The 14761-nt window shown below is 32.2% G+C and overlaps 1 protein-coding gene across 1 annotated transcript in view; it reads right to left on the bottom strand.

Annotated features, from left to right (window-relative positions):
• Positions 1–13458, bottom strand: part of LOC125066900 (trace amine-associated receptor 8c) — a 55143-nt gene extending 41685 nt beyond the window's left edge. The window contains exon 1 of the mRNA XM_047675216.1: positions 13212–13458. The gene's annotated coding sequence lies outside the window, so the exon portion shown is untranslated. The remainder of the gene's footprint in view (positions 1–13211) is intronic.
• Between the last annotated feature and the right edge of the window lie 1303 nt (positions 13459–14761).

Below are 14761 nucleotides of genomic sequence, written 5' to 3'. Positions count from 1 at the left end.
AGCACACAACTCCAACCGTGGTATACTAATCTTTTTAAGAGGTGCAACACGAGATTTCGACATAAGTAAATACGTCTCACTGCGTCCATTAGCAGCAGTAACCCGAAAGTAGACAACAGCAGCGTAACCACGCTCAGAACTATCTGAGAACCCATGAAGCTCAATCGAAGCTGCAGTCGTCGATACAAATCGATTTATTCTCACACTCGACAAGACTGAAAACTCATTAGTATATTGTAACCACACTTTTTTAAGATCAACTGGTAAAGGTTCATCCCACGATAAACCACGCACCCACAATTGTTGCATCACACACTTAGCAAACAATGTGACTGGGCTTAACCACCCTAAGGGATCGTAACACTTAGCAATTTGAGATAACACTGCTCGTTTGGTACACTCACACGAATCGAGTCTAACATTATAGTGGAACACATCACTTTGTGGATTCCATTGCACACCCAACACCTTGATGACACTTTCATCTTCTGCTGCAATAAAATTCACACTAAGTTCCTTATCACATTCAGGAATATTAATCAACACAGAAGGATTGTTACTTGCCCACTTGCGAAGTTCGAAACACCCACGAGAACATAAAGCTATGAGTTCATCCTTTAATTTTAGTGCAGACTTCAAATCTGCTGCTCCGCTCACGATGTCATCGACAAAGATATCGTTAACAAGAACCTTAGCAGCAATTGGATAATTGTGCCCTTCATCAGAGGCCAGCTGTTGCAAGGTCCGTATTGCGAGATACGGAGAAGAAGAGAGGCCATACGTGACCGTTCGAAGTCTATATTCACGAACCGAATCAAATGATGAATCTCGCCACAAAATTCGCTGATAGTCCCTATCATCTTCGCTTACCAATATTCCTCGAAACATTTGTTTTATGTCCGCTACAAAAACTATCTCATGTAACCTAAACCTCAAAAGAATAGTTTCAATATCCTTCTGAAGCTTAGGCCCCACCAACAAACATTCATTAAGCGACACGCCATTACCCGACTTCGCAGAACCATCGAAGACAACACGTAGTTTAGTCGTTGAACTAGACTCTTTTATAACACAATGATGTGGAATGTAGTTAGGCCTATAACGAACATCCAAATTATTTTTAACCAATTCCATGTGACCCGAATCCAAATAATCCTTCATAAAATCACTATATGCCTTTTTCAATAATTCATTTTTGTTTAACCTTCCTTCCAAAGCTAATAAACGCCGCAAAGCGATATCCCGCGAATTACCTAAGTCCGGTCGATCAGTTTTAAAAGGCAGTCTAATTCTATATCTCCCATTCTTTTCACGAGAATGAGTTGAAACAAAATGATCTTCACAGCGCCTCTCCTCCAGGCTTAAAAAAGAATCAACGACTGGTTCGGATTCAATCTCCCAGAACCTTTTCAAAATTGAATCAAGGTTTTCATCAGATATAAAATTAGTCATAGATACCTTCTGCGGGTTCTTTAGATTTTTATTTCTCACCTCTCCCATAACCAACCAACCAAACACACTGTTGATAGCATAGGGACCTCCACACGCACCTACGACACGACCGTCTCTTATGATAGAGGGAAACACCTCAGCGCCCAACAAAATATCAACCTTAGATGGAATATTAAATTTTGAATCGGCAAGCTTTAATGGTTTTAAATGATCCCACTGTTCAATAGGAACATAAACATTAGGTATAAAGTTCGTAATTTTATTTAACACTAAACATGACACAATCTGAGAATTATCATCACTATTCTCAGGTAGTATCTCACACGACACGACACCATTCGCCTTACACACATTAGACATACTGAGACCACACACTGGCACACACACCTGCCGAATCGGTAAGCCTAATCGACGAATGAAACTAGAGGTTACGAACGACGACTGTGAACCGGGATCCAACAACACGCGAGCCATCTCGCAGGAGCCGTCACGTCGCCTCACTCGAACCACGGCAGTGGACAACAAAACTGTTCCCGAGCTCGCACACACAGAGCCTTTAAGGGACACCACAGCCTGTTCTCCGCTGTCATTCACACACTCGCCAGACACTCGCCGTACACCACTTTCGTTTTCACGAACACGAGAACACTCTTTCTCATTCACACTATCTTGCTTAAAGTGCAAGAGTTTATTATGTGACATTTCACACTTGTCACATTTAAAGTTTGATTTACACTCAGAGGCAACATGATTACCTGATAAACACAAAAAACACAATTTATTTCGCTTTACCACTTTCGATCTATTATACGGAGACAGATGCAAAAACTTAGAACATTTATACAACTCATGATTAGAATAACACATTACACACTTATTATTATTTTTAAATCCGGTTGTAAAAGAAGAAACATACTTATTCCCGCTAGCACTCTTAACACTCAACACCCTACGCATCGAACCTTGACTCGACGCTTCACAAGCACGTATTTGCTTATCTAAAAAATCTAGAAGTTGAACATATGTCGGATATTCGCGATCATTTTCTAAGGACAATTCAAAGCGACGTCTCGACTCACTATCTAATTTTTTTAACACTAAGTGAAGCAATAAAAAACTCCATTCACCGGTAGGAAAACCTAAAGCCTTCAATGCACTTAAATTTTCTACCAAATTATTTCTTAAACGTTTCATACCTTCGACGTCTATGTCACTACGCAACGAAGTTAAATTCAACAATTCATCCATATATTTATTTGCGATACGACGTTTATCGGAGTATCTTTCTACAAGGGAATTCCAGGCTACAGAAAAATTATCGGATGTTAATGATAAACATTTAATTAAATTGTATGCTTCACCTTTTAAACTTCCACGTAAATATTGAAACTTTTGTATGTCCGATAAACTATTATTACCGATTATGGTTGAATTAAAGAAATCAAAATAACTACACCATTCTGAATACTCACCGGAAAACGTTAACAACGGCAGCTTAGGTAACCTAACACTTGTATTCGGAGCACTACACTTTCCACAATCAGATTTACGCTCAGAATTATTATCACTATCACTACGCTCAATAATTGACTTACGCTTTAAGAATTTATTATATTTCGCACGAATATCGATCACTTTGTCCATAAAATTATCACGGATTTCCTCCTGTTCGGATTCTACAAATAATTTTTGAGATATTAAAGTTGATTCGATTTTAGTCTGTGTTTCTTCAAACTGAGAACGAAGTAAGTCTAAATCACCATAACTCGCGTCGAACTCATCAACTAAATCCGAACTTTCGTAATGCAACATACGGTCTAATTGCTTAACGAGAAATTTTCTATGAAATAATAATTGATTTAAATCCATATTTAACACAATACAATTATTATTTTACAAAACACGAGACTAGCTAAGGAATAAGATTTATATTCAATTCAAACTAAAAAACAAGTTGTCCTAAGTAAAGAAACACAATTATTATGACACTAAATAATATAATACTAAACTTTTTAACTCGACTGCGTTATAACACGACGCGTCCGGTCTATATTGTGCGGTTGCGCATCGACCGACAATATCACAAAATATGAAGGTACTTCGAAAAATAATCGACTAAATTATTTTTATGTAAAATTACACTTTTCTACAATGCAAATAATACGCAATTAATATAAATTACGTAATGTTGTAAAGCGAAATAAAAATTAACACTATTTTAAATTACACATTAGCTCCTAACGAAAGTATTATCCGTTTCTCCATGGAATGATTTTGAAGTATTGACACGCGATTTAAAACACACAAAATCGCCGATTTACACTAAATTTTAAATCTCAAATCCGGCTCGAAGGACCAAAATGTACGCGCGAGAGAAAAGTGGACTGTATTTTTGGTATAAAAGGGTGTTACCTCAAAACTCTGGGCTCGGTGAAGACACGTTCTTCTTGGGAGCGCTCCCTTGGTCTTCATACACTCGAAGAACACAGCCAAAGGGATGGGTGATATTATAGGAGAAGGATAAGTCCGTTACACAAGCTAATTTCAAAAGCGCGGCGCACTCACATAACACACGTTACCGCGGCTCACACCAGAAGGGAAGAGAGAAAGGAAGTACGTCATACGTCAAAATCATTCCATAGACAAAACATAGACGTTTCAACGTACGCATACACCTAAATACGCTACAGTATGTTTTTCTTATTATCAGATGACGGCATAAGTAAGCGTCATGCCGGCAAAAATCAGACTAACTCGCTAACTCGCTAACGTCCTCAATATATATGTTTCACTAATAAAAATGAGCTTATTGATATTATTTTGTTGAAATGATAATCGAATAGTACATTTAAACACTGATGATAATGAAAATATTTATCTTTTAACAATATAATACGAACTAAAACGGGATAATAACTGTTTTATTTTGAGAATAAACACATTGTATTCGCAATGGCAATTTATTACGATAAACTGTCATATTCTTTATACACAACATTTATTTTATTAATGGCTATTGTTACTTATATTCTTAGACTCGTATTTAACAATATCGCTTTGATTATTTAAACATTTAAATAACAGTATTTAATTTTGTCTTATAATTTGTGACTTAAATATTTATTACATATTTATTACATTAAGCAAAGAAGTTTCATTACGAACAAAAATATTTCGCCGTCCATTTTCTTAAACGACAAATGCGTTATAGATTATAAAACGTAAAGATAAAAATTTAATATTCTAGCTATATTAAATAAACTCGTTGGCCGCGTCGACCCCGCCGACGTGCCGCAGCTCGGCCTAATTGTCGGCATTTACCTTGTCGGCTAAATCGCTGTAATTTGCAAGACTACCAACGCGTAGGCACTCCTGTTTTAAAACTCAATTTTGCTTGTCATTTATTTTGAAAAACAGATTAAAAAGCAATATAAAGCTTTTATTAAAACGTCGAAAGGTAGAGAAGTAAATACGTCTCGAGACTATGATGTTGTGCTATTTTGTAAGAACACGAATTTATACCTGATGATCATGTCATTAAGAAGTTATATACTTTAATTACAATACATGCAATAAACAAAGCATATTCAAATCAAAATAGCATATCAGCGTAAATCGATTTTCAATATTTTAAGAAAAGAACGAGGTCGACGGCTCAATTTTTTCCTAAAGAAGGACATTGCTGATATTGCCAAATGCGTTGCCAGTAATAAGATTACACTGTATCCTTGGATACACAACAATACAAGATATTGCTGTTTGGCATTTGAATTTTATACTTGAAAATTGTACTAATTAGATTATCTAAATTATGATTATTATTATTAATATATTATATGCAGTTATTTTTTTAAAAGAAAACCATGTTACTATAACTTATCGCTTTCCTACCTTATTGTTTCTTTTAAATTTGCACTGCTTCGATTACATTAAAAGAAAAAATACCTAATCCAACAGCCTATTCGTTCTATTGTTGGCATAAGACCGCATCTCCTGAAAAGGTTAGGAGCGTATTCCACAATGTTCTTTCAATTCTGATTAGTGGATAAACATGTAAAAGATTTTCATCCAACACGTGTAGGTTTCCTCACGACTGTTTCCTATTATAAACACAAATTAAATTCATTGCTTAGGCTGGAACTTATTTTAAAACGCTCAAATAAAAAATTGACAAATCGAGATTAGTTTAGAATCTTTAAATAAATATGTAACATTAGAGGTCGTTGTTTTGAAGCGCCTATGAGATTAATTATGATTTCTACCAACGACTGATATTATATGTTGAATACTATTGATTAAGTATGAACAAAGTATTTTTACTAAAAGCAAAATATAAATATTTTTCATATAGATTACAGACTTTTCTTTGCCAGAATAATATTGTACAAATACAAGCTTACACAAAACGGAAACATAATAGGCCGTAAATCATACACTAGAAAAATATTTAGCTTAGAGATACGAAATAAATATTTTTTTCATAAAACCTCAAAGGTTTGCTTTAGATATTGTAAGTCACATCGTAATTTTTTTTTGTAATAAGAACAAGTACATTTTTTCAATGTTATAAGTACATACATACATCCTTCACTCTCCCTTATTCCATTTATTTTATATTAATATAGTATGTTTTAAAAAAAAGTAACAGATCCGCACTGCTGGGAAAAACACAAGCCAAAAAACAATGCTGTTAGCATTCTTGCCGCCAATTCACGCGATCATGATTTGTACAGTAGCTATAATAATATTGTTAGTAAATTAAATTAGCTATATTTAACCGTAACTCTTTTAAACACACGATGAGAAATAAGCCTTCACATTACTTATTTTGATGACCGTTTATGGGTACTGCTCCGCTACTAAGCATCGTAGCGTGATGTCATAATAGCTTATAACCTACCTCGATGATTGAGCTATCAACGACAAAAAAAATTCTAACCAAACTGATTCCAGGTTAGCTGGGCTTAGCGCGTTAAACATAACTCACAAACTTTTTATTATAAGTATAAATCAACGGAACGTAAATTTTGAATTCATCATCATCATCAACATCCTTCTGTCCTTATCCCAATTTTATTTGGGGTCGGCACAGCATGTGGTCTTCTTCCACACTTCTCTGTCTGACGTCATCTCACAAGTAACATTCTTAATAATTATTATCCTCTTTATTTCGTAATTATTGTATCTAATATATTTTATGTTGGTATAATACTATACTAAATAAATAGTTTATTGTTTTTATTGGCCAAAGAAAAAACAAAATACGTAAGCGCCGAAAACTCATATTTTATATTTGAATAAAAATCATAGCGCGTATTAGACCAGAGGACGGACACATGAATGAACGGTTCTAGTTGCCGCATGCTATAAATTTTCTTTATGGAATGATCCAGGCTTCAGAGCCGGACGGCGCCGAGGGTTACGAGCCTCTCATAGTTCATCGCATCACTTTAGGGGGATATGCAGAAATATTACAAGTATTTTATACGGATATCGATATTTTTTACACTTGAAATCGTCAGTAATCATACGTATACTTATAACTATATAAAGCTAAACAGTTTTCCTTATTTCTTAAAACGCGCCGGTCTCGTAATCTATCAGCATAAATTGAAGAAATATTTCTGCAAGATAGCCCATTTATTGAAAAAGTTTATCCATTGCACAACACGCTATGACCCAAGGGGGCGGAGCAGTAACGCTTAACCGCCCGGAACTGCTAGTCTATGATAAAACCACAAACACGTTGAGCTCAAGTTTTTTGCTTATAGACAAGACAAACTCTCGAGGCTAATAAAACATTTTATACTAAAAGTATATTAAATATGCACAGTGTACAAACTTTGTGTCCTAGCAACAGCGTACATGTTAAAATTGATCCGTGTACCGCAAACTAAGAAATTATTGATGATGACCTCCCGAAAAGATATAAGCAACGACTTCCTTTCTTAAGGAAGACTAAGTTACTAAGCAGAACATATTAATGGAAATAGATATGTTCGTAAACTCATGTTGAGATTTTATGCCTCTTTTCCTTCACTTACAAAATTTGATGTTGAGGAAAGCTAAGGAAAGAGTTCAAACTCAGGATTGCATTTACCTACCTTGCGAGAAATACGCTGTGACTCTCAATATCTTTTTATCGGTCCGACCGACTTTGAACCCAGGACCTCGAGATCTGCAGCATTATAAGCTAACCACTAGACCTATACACAAAATCACAATACTATCCAAATTATTAAAATAGAAAAACTACAGACATTCAACATTTTTAGTATAAAGAAAAGTTATTTCAGTACATTTTTGGTTAAGCCTTATTTTATTGACCTGCGTTACCATGAACAATAATAAAGTGGATGAATAACAGTATACGTTTCTTTCTCACGTCTGTATTTTTACATTTGGAAGAAGGATACAAAGTATTCTGTAACTTTAAAATCACTTACATAGAAATTATGTTTATGTTATTAGTAAGTAGATAATTATGTTTAATGAATTTATTCCTAATCGCTGTTCCGTGCGTCGAAACAATCTTGGTTTTAATGCAAAATGAGAATTTCTTAGCAAATTTGAAATCGCCACAAGCCAACCGTTGATATTATTTTATTTGTTGTTTTGTGAATGTATGAATATAAAATCAGAACTGCTGAGATGAAATGTAGAAGAACATTTTTCAAGCATAAAATATATTTTCAGTGAAATATTCCATTTCTCATATCGTTATGTTCCTAAAGTAATAAAACTTAGACTTTTATTTAAGAATTATTCTTTATTTTTAATTAATTCTAAGTTGCTAATTGAGCATGTATTTCGTTTGAGAAAAATAGCTACTTATAAATTTACTTGTTGGTGGTTGCTTTTAATTTAATTTTGAAACATGATTCGAAAATAAATATAAGAACTAATTTAAATAAAGAATAAAAATTAGATTTTATTTTATAATAAACTAACTGCGGTCCCGGCTTCGTACATGTAAAATAAGCGTTTATATCGAGGGATAAAAAAAAAAAAAATTGTACGGAAAAATAGATTTGTATATTCACAGAACAGCTTATCTAAGTTTTCTCACAATCGGATTATTGGTTTGACGACGTATAGAAGACAAACATACAAATATTTTTTTTAAATATATTATATATTATATCTACATCACATTGTGATTCCATGTCGCACCTTAATCGCATTCCATACCCGTAAGCGGAAAGAAAATCAAATCATCCAACTCCATTTTACTCTCTGAAATAACCCCGAGAACCACTTTGTTGAATAAAACAGTGAGTGCAGAAATTCTTCCAAAATATTACTTTTTTATTGTTCTTGTTCAAGAGAGATTAAGGACGTAAAACTTGCTCAAATCCCAAATAAAATTCCCTGGTGATTATCTAGAGCGTTACGATGAACATTTTATTTGTCAAGATAATTTATCTCCACAAATAATGGGTACTATAGTTTATGAAAAATAAATAACATCACAATTCATAGGAAGTCTTATTAGTAAAATTACTATACTGTGGTAATAATACTGTTTTTAACGGCGCAAATTCGAATTACGGTGAGAGATTGCTCTAAAATGCACATTATAAAATACGCTTTAAATTATCGAAGTAGTAAGTGCCGAAACATCTTGTATAATATGTCGAATTAATCAACAGTCATACAAATTTGCTGGTTACAACAGTACAGTTTGTTCAGGATGAAGTGTGCGCATTGCAACGAACTCTCAAATCCAAACTTATACGTACTTAATTCGTATTTGTTATTTTTATTATTTATATCGCAAAGCAATTAAACTAAAACGTCGTGAAATGATTCTCTAATTACATATTTCGAAAGAAATAACAGCGTAGTGTTATTTATAAGCTTCAAATCTTTATCCTTAAAAATAAAAGGAAGCCTTATTAGCAACGATGCATTTTAATGTTGTCACTAACCTCTACTGTTATACAATAATGCAATATATTATTGCTTTGATAGATAAAAAGCTAATAATTGAATATCAAGTCTGGCTTGCGCAATCCCCTATTATCGACAGTTTGAAAGATTAAAACATTTATATGAGTTCTAACAGTCTATTTCTGAAGCCTATCTATATTTGTAATGTTTAATTACATTAATAATATAGCTTTACTTTATACGTATAATAAAACCGCAACGAGGTCGTATGTGGAGGACATTATTATATGATATAGCTCTATGAACATATCGCTCCTTATTATCCTAATACTTATTTTAAAATATTCCTAGAATATAAAATGGCTTGCTTTGCTTGCTCTTTTCTTTCTTATATAACATTTTTCTTCCCAGACATACTTTGGAGAATAAGTTTTAACGTAACACCAATTTAATTACGTTCTCATGTAGATCGGCAACTACTATAATTGTGCTAGTATACTATTTAATTAAACTAAATGTTCTATTTTTACATAAATTTCTACAATAAATCACGTTTTTCACATTTGAAACTTATTTAAATCAATGTGGATGCTGTACAGCATTAGTTTGCGATCTAATTACCGCTTTTTATAGAATATAGTCCACAATATAAATATTAATATCCCTAAACAGCAATTTATATTCTAATTCACAGATTTTTAATGAACTCACGTTCACATCATATTTCACTTTATCAGAAAATAATGGAAAGTGTTGTTGATCGAACATCGTTTCGCTTCGATAAGATTTTTTCAAACAACATTCAAAGTCTATTTTTCTTTCATATTCAATTCTCCGATCAAAAGATATATCTCAGCTAGGCTTTTGATATAACTTGGGAAAACATTATTTGATATGTAGTTTATTTTAAATGTTTTACAATTTACTTCACAATATTCACTCGTATATCAAGTACATTTTATTTAAGAATCGGTCGAAAGTCATAACCAAATAATATTGTTTTTTTTTTTTAAACATTAATTATTTTCACTAATTCGGTCCTTTTAGAGTTTTCTTCTTGTATTAAATTTATTCATATTACATTCTTGTTACTATAAATTTTTCAATAATAATAACTTATATACATTTGCGTCTATGTAATGAAGCGATTGATCCAAGGATGCTTGCGATGGAACGACGCTTGCTAGGATGGATTAAAGTAAGTTTTGGTCAGCTCCCAAAAAATATTGTTTAAATAGCCTTAACCTACTAACATTCAACTCGGATCAGACAAAGTTTTTCGAGATGCCATGAAAAAACATTAGGTTTATACATACTGCATAAAAAACTCTTACGTATATATAATAATAATCTTCTGATTAACATTTTCAATCAAAATAAACCTATACAAAATCATTGACCGACGTTTCATTCAAAATTGCATTTGTCAGTTAAATGTTTTGATCTAGTTAAGTTAAGTTTTCGATATGATTTAAAGTCCTGGTAAACTGGTTTTCATCGTATGCAGGACTGTAGAGACACTAGCAGATAGCTATCGTTAGATATCGTTAGAGTCTCTATGAACCTGCGTTCCTTGATTTCATTATGGTAGCTTAAAATGCAGCAGGTTATATTGTCTAATGCAAGTCAGGCTTACGAAGTGGATGCCGTCAGTATTTCGAACAATTTACCTTGCCTTACATTCACAATATTTTCAAGTACATACATAAAGAGGAAGTACATAAAGGGACCAGATAATAAATTAACTATTGCAAAATTAAGCATATTCAATTTAAATAGATAATCGGACTGCAGATTAATTAAACGCGTATAAATATGAGAGTAACCCTGCTTCCTACCTCATAATGATCATATATATATATTTGACGTAGAGCTTTGGTTGGGACAAGAATAAGGAAATAGGGATATAAATTGCTAGACTTACGGGAATATAAAATAAGTTTGGTGCGGATGGAATCAAGAAAAACAAATAGTACTAAATATGGTAATCAGTTTACGATAAGAGAATAATTCTTTCGTTAAATGGCTTGGGCGTGATTAGAAAATGTAAATACGAAGCTTCGTAAATGCTCGATTTTAATGAAATTGTAGCCATAATGAACATAATGTATACAATGAATGTGTACTTACATTTAAATATATAATAATATGTTTCAATATATTTTTCTTTGTATTTTATTTCACTTTGTATTTTATAAAGTGCAATAATATTAAACACAGCGATGTAACAATTCGTAAATGCAGTTGATGCCATTAGACTATATTCTACGACGTTCTTCCATTGTGAAAATTACATCAGCAGAAGCCAGGTGGTACTGCATGGTGGTAAAAGAAGATACCACCAATTATGAGGACCACATGATCTACATGATTAAACCCGCGATCTCTAATTACGTATCTCTTCACGTATTCTACATACTAAGCCACCTCAGTTCAAAATTATTGATTTTTTGACACTAATAAATCGATAAACAAGACAATACAAAGCAACGAAAGATAATTTGTAATATTAATTATTCTTTTAAATCATAATAAACAGTAGTTATTTAGAAAACTTAAAAATAAAGTGAAAACGTTTATGAAAAATGTCAAAGCGACTAATTGAGAAATCGATATTGATGACAATTAAGCGCTTGACTGATCATTCCAAAAGTCAAGGTGTGAATGTAATTTGTTTATTATTGTATCAATGTCTAGTTATTTCTTCAAAGGCGTTATTTACTTTATTATTTCGGAAATAAATCACTTTACTGAACCTTTCAACTAAAGTGCTATGAGCTAAAGAAAAGTTAAACCAATTATACGGCTACAGGAGAAATATAATACGGAATTGTGTAGGTAACGATGCTGAAAATTGACTGATATTAAGAGTATTTTATTTTATTAAAAGAATTGAATTTCTCTTTGTAATAAATTAATAAATATCATTTGAGATATTATTTATATCTTTTATAATAACGATTTTTTAATGAGACAAAATTTACGTTTAACCATTTGATCACAATGAAATGTCATGGTAAATATTTAAATAAAATATTTTGGCTAATAGTAAAGAAAATTCTAAGACACTACCTTAACTAACATATTATATACGTGCAAGTTACGAGAGATTCAATTTTTTATTCGTATCTATTAAGATACTAAATCTGGGAGACACACAAATCGTAAATAATTCTATCGGCTAACAGTACATAGTCATGATATACTCATATATGTACGTTCATATCGTACGTGGTAAAATTTACACCTCGAAGTCACGTATCACCTAAACTCTAAAAAATTATAACGTCTTCAGACTTTTTTTTTTATTTTTACTCTATGATACCGCCTGACTATCACATATATTTTTTGAAAAATAAATAAATAATAAATATATTATTGAATTTCAAGTACATCAAATGTTGTAGTATTTACCAATTATTAGTCTAATGATATTATTTTTTGTTAATACAAAATTAACCCAATTTCAAAATTAATGAGTAAACTTACAAAATATGACGTCAAAACACAGTAACCCTTTTCACGCCTTCTATACATCATTTGTGTAATTTTAAGATAAACAAATGTAAAGAGCGTTGACAAAGGGTAGAGCTTTTAAAACCTTAGTCAAAATTTCATGTTAATTAATTTTAATGAACGAGCAGCATACATCATTTAATTTACCTTAAAGGTGGTTTGGTCACTGTAATTGAATCAATTTGTAACATTATAAAAATATGAAAAGTAGAAAATTAAATTAACTAAGTGAGTATTTCCAATTCATAAATAAATATTGTGGATTGAACAATAATAACACATTATAATTGAAAAAGCATAAAAATTGTTTGAACGAATCAATTCAATCAAAACAAGTATCATTCACTTACCCTTATCTGTCAATTCTGTCAACAGTCATCTCAATTTAGCACAATTCACTCAAAATCTTGACGGCAAAAAAAATGTTTTAATCCTAGAATGAAAATTTTACGAAAGAGAAAAGTACTGAAACAGCACAGTCCAATAACACTGTATTAATTAAATACGAAACTTGATAATCAAAGAAAATGTTTATAGCGTTTAGCGTACTAGTATGATAAGGGGATTTGATTTAGAACACCGCGCACGTCCTTTCACGGCAACTGCTGTAACAGAACTGAAATAGAATTGAAGTTGCAAGTTGGTGAAACATTTTACGCTTCCAAGGGATTAATTCGTGCCAAGATAAAACAAGTACTAACTGGAAATTACGCTTAAAACCTCAACCTGCTTTTTGCTTTAGATTTAGTTGTATAAAAATTACAAATTCTCGGTGGCGTCGGCGTCCTCTTTATGTAATATGAATAATGAATTTTTCAATTGGAAAATATTCTACTAAGCTTAGGATCATTTGTTTAAACTTATAAGAAAGAAATTATACTTTATAATAGTTACTATGTTAGCCATTTTAACTAGTTCTGAAACTAAACTTTCCTAATCCTAGCTGGTCTTTATTTTTTTAAACGTAGGAATTAAGTAAAGTAATACTCTTTTGGATTAAGATTCGGAGCATACACAAGTGGCCGAATTTTAGTCGACATACGCAGGATTCCTCACGAAAGCTCTTTGGTGTTTGACTGGGTTTGAACCCGCAATCTTTTTTCAAATTAACGAAGCTAGTAAAAAATCTTATAGCTTAAAACAGCATATTTATACGAAATTTTTAAGTTGAAGCACTCACTCATTTAAATTTAGTTTGTATATGATTTTTGTTTATGCTGATATTACTTATACGTCACTGAGTGTATTCTTATTAAATTAGGTAGAATCTTATCCTACCCGACGATATATATCCCAAGGGTATAAAGAATTAGGTTCGATCACCTAGTATTTCTACAAAATTGATAAGTGGTAGTTTTGTAAAAGATAAAATAAATGATCCAAATTATCGCACTTCTCTTTTGTGGCTCACATAAAAATAAAGTTGGAATCAAACAATCACATTGAGGTTGTTCGAAAGGGAGACGATGGGAGTTGAAAGCTTGCCAAGCAATAACATGCGAGATATAATTTATATACTTATGTTGCATGGGTCAACTTATAATGGTTTTATAAATGCCATTTCCTTAAAATTAGGTTAATGAAGTTTTATAATATCAATCAATCTTTTTTTTATAAAGAATACTAGCACTGTCCCGAATGAATTAAGGAATTACTAATATTCCTATTTACCCCTCTTTAAGGCTTATTATTTGTGTTAGGAGCGGGGACGACAATAGCCCAAAGGGGTCAGGATCGAACCTGCGACTTTTTACATCGCTTGGCAACCCGTAAACCATTGCGCTGTTGACCCTTTAAAATCATTAATTTACTATAGATTTCATATTCATTTATTGGGCAGTGACTAATAAGATTTTTAATGTATATATATTATTGTATAAAAAACGTACTTATTCCTTAT

The sequence above is a fragment of the Vanessa atalanta genome, chromosome 10 (assembly GCF_905147765.1).
Source record: "Vanessa atalanta chromosome 10, ilVanAtal1.2, whole genome shotgun sequence".
In the NCBI taxonomy this organism is placed as follows: Eukaryota; Metazoa; Arthropoda; class Insecta; order Lepidoptera; family Nymphalidae; genus Vanessa; species Vanessa atalanta.
Note: the sequence above shows the minus strand (reverse complement) of the source record. Positions and strands in the feature narration are given on the sequence as shown.